Raw genomic sequence first — 10,489 nt, 5'->3', positions numbered from 1 at the left:
GACAAGGGCTATTGGTGATCTGATGTTTACACCTCAAGGTTTGGCATATGCTCAAAGCTGGCCCTTTTTCTAGCAGGTGCTTCTTTGGGGTTTTCTTCTCTCGCTCTCTCTTTCTCTCTCTCTCTCTCTCTCTGTCTCTCCCTCTCTTTCTCTTTCTCAAAGCTTCCCTGACATGCAGACATGCCCTTGTGTCCTGCTTCTCTGTGACTGCTGCCACAGCCCCTAGGAGTCATTCAGTGGTATACCCCTTGTTCCTTTTTGCATGACACCTTTTTTCTTGTGAGTGACCCCTTGAACAGGGCTTAAGACAGCTTTCTGTCTTGTATGGCTCAGATCTATCCAAGGGAATTACTTTGCCTCCCCAAACTCAAAGGTTAGACGGTTACATTTTAAACTCTCTCGGTGGTTCTCTGAGTCTCCTTGTCTCAGGCTTGAGGTGAAAAGCAGACAGCCTCTATAGCATGCTGATAACTTTCTCCAAAGATCTTCTCTTTGTCTTCAAGAATCTTCAACTCTTTTATAACTTCAACATAAGTATATGGTTGTAAGAATTATGTAACTATTTCTGTCCCCCTTCCTTTGAAAAACTTGCATTATACTGCTATATTTCACTTTGGAATATGTTTCTAGTGTTTGGGTACCTTAGGCAAAATATACACATTTTTTTTTCCTTTTTCTTTTTGAGAGACAGGTCTCACTAGTCACCCAGGCCGGAGTGCAGTGGTACAATGATAGCTCACTGCAGCCTCAAACTCCTTGGCTCAAGTGATCCTCCTGCCTCAGCCTCCTGAGTACCTGGGACTACAGGCACACACCCCCACACCTGGCTAATTAAATTTTTTTGTTTTGTTTTGTTTTGTTTTGTTTTGTTTAAAGGCTGGTCTTTAACTTCTGGCCTCAAGGGATCCTGCTGTTCTGGTTTCCCAAAACACTGGGATTGTAGACATGAGCTACTGCACTGCAATGGCCAAAATGTGGTCTATAGCACCATATTGAAGGTAAAAGGGGGAATAAATCACTTTGTGGATGCCCTGACTTTACAGACCATCATCCTGTAGGAGCTGAGGCTGCTGAGGAGAAGATGCTTTACACACGCAAGGGTTGTAATTATGACTTTCATGGTACTCAGTCTAATCACAAAATAGAGCTTTAAAGGTGAATTATTTTTGAAATGTTCATATTTAGTATTTTCCTCATAGGCAGAATTTTGAAAGAGTGCATATCTGAGGCCTGACATATTGTTTTGGGAGCTAAAATGTGTTTAAAATGTAACGTTTAGAGGAAGTTAACTGCTAACTTTTCTCAGTTGTAAGATGATTCCGGATTCCCATGTATATAAAATACATCAGTCTTAAGACAAATTAAACAACATGTATTATGTATTTTCTTTAAATTATTATTTTTTGCACTTCAGGCATAAATATTTTTAAATATGAAAACTCCACATAAACATATGCGTACAACTCTGAGCTCATGTCAAAAATGTCTGCGACTGCCTCATCATAGTTTCGGAAATGAACATCTTTATTAAAAGACATTCAACAAACTTAAAATTTTTTTTTAAGGGGGAGGATGGAATCAAGGTTAACAGAAGGAAGTGCCTTTAATTTTTGTATACTTTTGTAATTTGTTTTACCCCTGGAAATTAGCATGTATTATTTTAAAATTCAGAAAAATAAAGTCAGCATTTAAAAAGGGTATATATCTTTGATGTGTTTAATGAAGTACAGAACTGATAATGATAACATATTAGGTGAAAAAGAGCTAGGTATAAAACATATGCAATAAGATTCTGATTTGGGTAAAATACAATTAGTTCAAAGACTATGGGGGAGAAACCTCAAAATGTTAGCTATGGTCAGGCCCGGTGGCTCACACCTGTAATCCCAGCACTTTGGGAGGCCAAGAATGGCAGAACAGTTAAGGTCACGAGTTTAAGGCCAGTCTGGCCAACATGATGAAACCCGTCTCTACCAAAAATACAAAAATTAGCCAGGTGTGGTGGTGCATGCCTATAGTCCCAGCCTACTCAGGAGGCTGAGGCAGGAGAATCACTTGAATCCAGGAGGTGGAGGTTGCAGTGAGCTGAGATCACACAACTGCATGCATATTTTACTATTAGCAAAAAAGAGAAAAAATGGTCAGAAGAGAGACTCTTGCAGTTATATTGAGCTTTCAGTACTTTGGGCTTTTCCAATGTTTGTTTATTAAGTCCCTTTCACTTTAGGTGATAATCAAAAATTTATTTTCCAAATAATAATGCCTCATCTCTCAAGGGAACAAGTAACACGATAAAACGGCTTTTTGATTTTAAAACTGTGCAAAGATATATAAATAATGCTGTTTGTTGCATTCTTTTTTCACTCTATTCTAGGATTTGGTCCTAAAATGAAAGGAGAAAAAAAAAAAGACATGCAGATTCCTGACATTCTTTCCTAACCAGAATCCTGTCTAACTCCTAATATGAAATCCTTCCTCAAATATATACTAACTCCCTTTCATTTTTATTTGATGAGTTCCAGCCTATTTTTTCCTCAAAAAACTAGTGTTATCGTCTAAATTCCCTTCTTTTAAAAATATGTTTGTGTGATTTTCAAATAAATCTGTTAACCTGCAGAATGTTAACTTATGTGACTTTGAGCAAATGACATGAAGTTTTCTACTTTTTATTTGTAAAAAAGTGAATATTAAGAAAGAAAAGCCGATAGGTCTAAAATGGGTTAATAAGCATTTTAAACATTTATAAAGTTATTTGAAACATACAAGTCATTATTGTGTTATTATTATTTTCCTATTAGTCAAACATACTTTTTCTGTCTTTTGGAATGTGGTCTATTTTCGTCAGCCAGTATTCTCTGAGTGACTAAACATAGTACCAATCCCATTGGAGGATTTATACATTTTACCTTAGCAGTAATTACCTTAGATGGAAATAAAACATTTTAGTCTTGATCTGCAGGAATAAGTTTAACTCTGTAAAGTAAAGGTTGACAGCCTCTAGAACATGAGGCTAGAGGAGAAAGTTTGAAAAATGAAATGTGCTTGTATGTTGTAATATGCTCACGTAAGTGACTTGAAACTGACAAGAAACGTTTTAATAATTTTAAATAGGAAGTTTTTTCTTACAGAGTGAATAGATACAGTCATGGCAGTACTATGAAAGTGTTATTATATTTTAGTTATATTTGTCATTATTGGATCATATGAGAACAATTCTAAGTGATACTGTTGTCTACCTAAACTAGTACCTAAGTAGGGTAAAATTAAAAGTTTTTGTCTGAATTTTCTCTGGGTTTTAGTTTATCAGTTCTGATGATGTAGCAATGCAGAAAAAAGACTATGAAGGGTTGTGTGCCTGTGTATGTGTGTATGTGTATGTGTGTTTTCTCTTTCCTGGTGTGGGTAGGTCTGATTTGTGTTCTTTGGTTACCTTGAGCAGTTCTAAATGTTCAGATAAATTACAAGAGAAAAGGAGCAAAGTACTAACAGCTCTCCAAGGTACTAAATTCTGTCTCCTATATTCTCAACATGGGTCGTGTTTTTCCACCTGAAAAGATTGAAGGCTATAATAGAAAACAATAAAGAAAGACACCTTGTTAGGCAATATGCAAATTAATCTCTTGGTAATATACCCTTTATGAAAACATACTAGGAAAATAATTCTCCCTATTGTTAGAAGAAATGGGTTATATATTATGACAAAGTTGTTCAGAAAGTGAAAGGAAACCAGTATTTATTGTTCTAGGCGCATTATTGATATATATCTATCAGTGTGTGTGTGTACATATGTATATACTGATATATATACATATATACACACTTATATACATTGTGTTTATATTGAAATGTACATATATACATTGTCTATATACACACATTGTATATATAGATATGTACACATATAAATGATATATGTATATATTGATATGTACACATATATAATTGATACGTGTACAATTATATACACATGATATATATATACACACACAGTTACCTTGTTATCAAATATTACCCATTTAATATGTGAAGAAAGGGAGTATTTGAGGCAGGATCCATGGTAATCCATCTAGTTCTAAGGACCATATTCTTTGTACTGTATCAAGCTGTCTTTGCAGGAGTGATTGGGCAGGGGATCTGTTATCAATGTTAAACATTAGTTTCTGAGATAGTCTCTATTTTGTGCAGCTATGTTAACATTTTTGTCTGGCTTTTATAGCATGCATTACCATATCAGATCAAGTTTGCTTCATAGATCTCTGAAGTTCCCCTCAGTCCTCAGGTCAGCCTGCTCTCAGGAAGTGACATATTGTGGCTCCTATGATTGCTTTGGTTTAGATCCCTGGCCTTGTCTCTGGGTGTAGAGGGGCAGCAGGCAGGACCAACTGAGTCTACTTAGTATCTTTTATACTAAGTTACAGTGTAGCTGTTGCTCTACCTCTCTATCTTTGCTCCCCATTCCGGAGGAGATTTTGTTTGAACAAAAGGATTTATCTCTAAAAATAGTTTAAAAAACAGTGTATCAAATAGTCCTTAAGATACTTTCTAGTTCTAATTTTCTGTGAAGTTAAGAAAGCAGTTTTTAAGAATGGATCCCACTATATTTACTTTGAAACATCATCTTTTAAATTTGCTGCAAAATATTTTTAAATTGAGAATTTCAGAATGAGCCTCCAAGAGCAAAATCCATGTTAAAAATCTATGAGTACTTTGAAATGGTAAAGTATGAGGCAAATGGCATGGTTTCTATTTTATTTGGCAGAAAATGTATAATTAACTTTATTCATGATCCTAATTTTTAAAAACATGTTTTCTTTTTATTCCTTCTGAGATAAGTGTAAGATAACATTATTCACAGTCAGAAGTCACTAGAATATACTTTATAACAGAAAAGTACTACTTCTGGCTGGGCACGGTGGCTCATGCCTGTAACCCAGGCTTTTGGGGGGCCATGGCGAGTGGATCACTTGAGGTCAGGAGTTCGAGACCAGCCTGGCCAACGTGGCGAAACCCCGTCTCTGCTAAAAATATAAAAGCTGGGTGTGGTGGTGCACACTTGTAATCCCAGCTACTTGGGAGGCTGAGGCAGGAGAATCACTTGAACCTGGAAGGTGGAGCTTGCAGTGAGCTGAAATTGCACCATTGCACCCCAGCCTGGGTGACAGAGTGAGACTCTGTCTCAAAAAAAAAAAAAAAAAAGTACTACTCCTTAAAGACATCATGAAGTTCATTTTCCATCTGTTCTTTTTCTCTTGAAAGTTTATCACATCCACTGACAGAACACATCTGCTGTTCCTGTTTCTTTTCCTCCATGACAGTTTATCAGTAAGGTGACTGGATAATAGAGAAAGAGAAAGAATGTTTAGCTGTAAGGTTTGCTTTAATTTGAGTTCGTTTTGCCCCATATTTTGGGGGACATTTATTTAAAATTGGTGCTCAGTATGCAATAATTGATGCACACATTCCAACACTGGTCATTTATTGATGGGCTATTAATAAAGGCTGTAACTAAAAGGGACCATCACTGCATAGCAGCTCTGCCCAATAGAACTTTCTGTGATGATGGAAATATTCTACATCTGTGCTGAGCAATACGGAGCGCTTGATATGTGCCTAGTATAATTAATTCAATTTTAATGTTAATTAAATTAATTTAAACTTAATTTATCAAATGTGGCTACTGGTTATCCTATTGGATAGTGAGAATCAATTAAATTAGAAAAAATCCCCTATGCTTAGGAAATGAAAGTATTCGGTTGCATTTTTTACTATTGGCACTTTTATGGTCTGAAATAGATTACAAAGTTTTGCACTTTGTAAGTTTTTTGTTTGTTTGCTTGCTTGCTTGTTTGTGTTTTGAGACAGAGTCTCGCTCTGTCAGCCAGCCCTCCCAAAGTGCTGGGATTACAGGCAAGATCCACCACTCCGGCTGCTTTTTAAATTTTTTTAATTGCAAATCTCCTCAGTGCCTAGTGTATGAAAGAGTCAACACATGACTAGCTGCTATAAAATAGGTTCCCCTCCCTCCTCTGCACCCCAGATCTCCCCAGTTCATGCATCCTGGTTAAGGTCACTGAAAAAATTTTCCCCGAAGATTGTCAGAGGTGTAGCTCTGGCCTTCACAGCAATCCTGGTTCTTCTGGAAGTTAAGAGTTAAGCGATATCTATTTTACTATGAATTCTGCTGTCTATTCTCTGACTTCTTTATTTCCATACTCAGCACCTACTCGGTCAGGGCTGAGGTAGCTTCCAGACTTTCAGTCTTTACTCCATGATGGTCTAAGCCGAGGAACCCTGAACACTTCCTACAGGGCCTAAAGCTGCCCTAGAGCCCTTGAATGTCTATAGCCATCTGGTTCGCTCTACCATATGCTGATCTATGTTCAGTTTGTTTCATGCAGTGTTGGCTCCTAAAATGGGTATCACCAAGCTGGACTGTGACCAATGCGGGGGATCTGAATCATGCCATGTGATAGTTCATAGCCGACAGGACTGAGAATGCATCACTTAGAGGATGTCATTGCACAGGCACTCTTTATTTAACATACATTTATTTGTATTGTGCTAGGCACCGGGCTAAGTGCTTTTAATCTTCATAGCAACTGCATGTCCTATTATTTATACATTTTAGAGGTGCACTTGGGCTCAAAAAAGGATGTAGTGACTTTCTCCACGTCACCTAGCTAGGGAGCAGCAGCAGCAGACGTGTGCTTCCTGTCTACACTGTGGCTCTCAAGCTTGCATTTTTAACCACAAAGCAAATCATTATAGAAGAGAAAAAATCTTTTTTTTTTTTTTTTTTTTTTTTTGAGATGGAGTTTCACTCCTGTTGACCAGGCTGGAGTGCAATGGCACAATTTTGGCTCACTGCAACCTCTGCCTCCCAGGTTCAGCGATTCTCCTGCCTCAGCCTCCCGAGGAGCAGGGATTACAGGCATGCACCACCATGAGCCGCTAATTTTTGTATTTTTAGTAGAGACGGGGTTTCACCATGTTGGTCAGGCTGGTCTCAAACTCCTGACATCAGGTGATCCACCCGCCTCGGCCTCCCAAATGCTGGGATTACAGGTGTGAGCCACCTCACCCAGCCCCCAACCGACTAATTTTTGTATTTGTAGTAGAGATGGGTTTCGCCATGTTGGCCAAGCTGGTCTTGAACTCCTGACCTCAGGTAATCCACCCGCCTCTGCCTCCCAAAGTGCTGGGATTACAGGCATGAGCCACAGTGCCCAGCCAGAAGAGGAATAATTCTTTAAAATCAGTGCAGAGGGCAAATCTAAAAGAAACTGGAATTTAGGAGACTATAAGGAAGAATTTTCTAATAATTCCAGCTGTTCACCATGAAACATTTCATTAGCAGTTTGCAAGCTGAGGCTTATTGCCCACGGATCAGGAAAACAGTAGAAGGCATTCTCAAATAAGTGGGAGCTCAGAAGTGGTAAATGAGCTCTGTGGGCCTTTCCAATTCAAATTTGTAAAATTTACTCTCTTGAGGACATTTCTTATAGTCAATTTCTTCTCATATGACTTTTTCTTTTTCCATTCAATTCATAAAGACCTTCTTTTTTGGGATAAAGCCAGAATGCAACTTATTCATGACTGAAATTGGCATAAGCAGGGTGTCCTCAGCCTGTAAGCGAGCCTGTATAGGAATCCACATCATGTTTTGCTGAGAAAGAGAGTGGCCTGGATCATGGAAATTCAAAGATGATTGAAAAAGCATTTTCAGCACTTGGAAAACTTTATTTCATTTAATTAGATATTAATGATCAGTGGAAGAACACATAAGGGTAGAAGATAAAAATGTCATTAGATTCCAAGCCCAGTGCCTTCAATAATTGATTGTGTGCTATTACTCTTTTAATATGGTCCTTAGTATTGTGATGTGCCCCTTAATTATTTCTGATATGCTTTATATGTGCCTTTATTTTCCAGGTGTTAATTAATGTGTTTTTTTCTTAAAGAAATGCATTTTCTGCTTTTAGAGAAAATGTAGTAAATATACTAACATTCCAGTTTTGATATTTGCTTGCTTTTTTAAAAGTATGTCTAGTTTCTTTAATTAAAATATAAATAGTATTGTACATATCATTGAGGATGACTTTATGGGAAATTATGGGACTAGAGAGCTTTTCTTCTCTCTTATGAGCCTTCGGGATTTGCTTTCGGAAAAAGTAATCATTATTTACTTTCATTCTGCTCACCTCACTTTTCTCCTCAGCTACTCCCTATTGTACCACCTCCACCAGCCCTCCCACTCTTCCACCAAATCATGTAATTTGTGCCAGTGATTGGAAGACATTTGCATACATAATCCCAGGGGGCCTAATATCTACAGATGCTTCCATGGAGATAGTTGTAAATTATGATTATGGAGAGAGTTTTCATTCTTGAAATAATTATCACGAGATAAGCCTTAGAGAGGAAATAATACATAAGGATGTGGCACATATGAGGTGAAAATTGGGCTAGAATAACTGGAAGGATTGAATGACAAGTGCAAGTGTGATCTGTATTTCAGAAGATGAGGGAGACCTAGGAGCTGCAATGTGTCAGGATATTTTAGGCTGGGACTCTAGAAGGAAGGTTCCACTTGAAGTATAGGTCTTAAAGAAGTCTAGGAGATTTCTAGAGAAGGGAAAGAACACAAACAGAGAAGTGAACTGAAGGGCATGTTTGGGGAACACCAAGTAGTTTCATTTATAGCAGAGTTCAAGAAGAGAAAAAAGTTAAGGAAGAAAAGTAAGTTCAGGGCTATACCGTGAAGATCCTTAAGTATCAGAGTAAACAGTTTGTAATCAGCCTAAGTGGGGAAGGGGTTTGAGGCTCCTTCCTCTCAGGAGGTTGGTATTTTTCATTAACTCTGCCATGTGTCTGTACTGTCTCTCCCCTACAGGTAAGGTCTTTTGTCACATTTATTTTGATTTATAGCACGAATGCTGAAAATTCCAGATTTGTTTAATATATTGGTTTTTGGCTATATATAAATCACTATGACTACATAGTTCCCTTTACATTTTATGTACTGATGTTTATTTCTGGTACTATATGTAATAAATATTTAAAAAGTTTGCTTCATGCATTATACATATGTCAGTGTGTACATGGTTTCTGTAAGCTGAGTTAGTTTAAGAGTACATTTGCTTAAAGCAGGTAACAAGTCTTCTTTCTACATATTTCAAATTCAATAAATAATTAACAGGTTGCCAAATCAGGTCTCATTTTTTCTAATTTGAATTCAGCCATGAATTCATTTCTTGGAACTAAAACACCCTCAACAATCCATCTCTTTCTTTTCCCTTCTCCTTTAACTTACAGACGAGGAAACCAGGGTCACCTCAAAGTCACACAATCAGTTAACTGGCAATGCTAGGGCTAAAGCTGAGTTATCTGGTATTTTTCTACCATACACCTCTTCTTATCTGAAAGTGACTAACAAAAAGCAAAGCACGTGGCCAATGCACATGTACAATTTAAAAAGTTAATTTCATAGACCACATCAAAAGGAACCAGTGAATTCTATAATTTGGGTGCAGTGGTTATACTTTTATTTGTTAACAGCATTACATTAGCAGGCATGCAACATTTTTAACAAATCAGTTATTGTTATTACAAGTGGTACCCCCAAGTTCCCCCTAACAAAAGCCTGTGGCAGTGTTGGGAACAAAGAGAAGAACACTTCACAACGGGAACGTTTTCTATCCTCCATATGGGTACATTATTTTTATTTATAATTGACTGTAAGCACCGCTCCCCCCACAAAATTTCTAAGCTCCCCCCAACTGACTGAGTGAACACCTCCACCAAGCGGATTCCAAAGAAACTTGAAAAACTAGTTCAGGCCATGCTGGGAAAGGGAAGTCAGACATGCCTCATTATACTCTCCTCTCTTTGGAGTTCAGGCACAACTGACCAGTATTAATATTAAAACAAGAGATCTTCATACTGACAAAACAGACTCTTCTTAGCAATAAGATACCAAAATTCCAACATGACTCTATATAGCATCATATGAAAGATAGCAGGCCCTAAATCAAAGCATTTTACCCTAAAATAAATTTCTTTGACACTTTTTGAAATGGCCCTGCACAGCCATCTCTTATGGGGAAAATCTACATTCTATAGAGACTCCCTTTCCCTTTCCAGGTCTTTTCCTGATCCAAGAGAGATTTAACTAAGAGTCTGGCATCTTTTTACACATGATAAGAGACATTTGCCAATTATTCTCTCTGAAGCCTGTTACGTATGAGACTTCGTCTACATAATAAGAACCTTGGTCTCCACCTTATCTTAACCCAGACACATTCCTTTCTATTGATTCCAGGTCTTTAGGTCACAACTTAACTCTTTCAACCAACTGCCAATCAGAAAATCTTTGAATCCACCTGTAACCTGGAATCCTTCCCCTTTTTGAGTTGTCCCATCTTTATGGACCAAACTAAGTACACCTTGCATATACCAGTTAATGTCCTTATGTCTCCCTAAAACCATA

Source organism: Pan paniscus, chromosome 8 (assembly GCF_029289425.2).
Source record: "Pan paniscus chromosome 8, NHGRI_mPanPan1-v2.0_pri, whole genome shotgun sequence".
NCBI lineage: Eukaryota > Metazoa > Chordata > Mammalia > Primates > Hominidae > Pan > Pan paniscus.
This window is presented reverse-complemented; position numbering follows the sequence as displayed.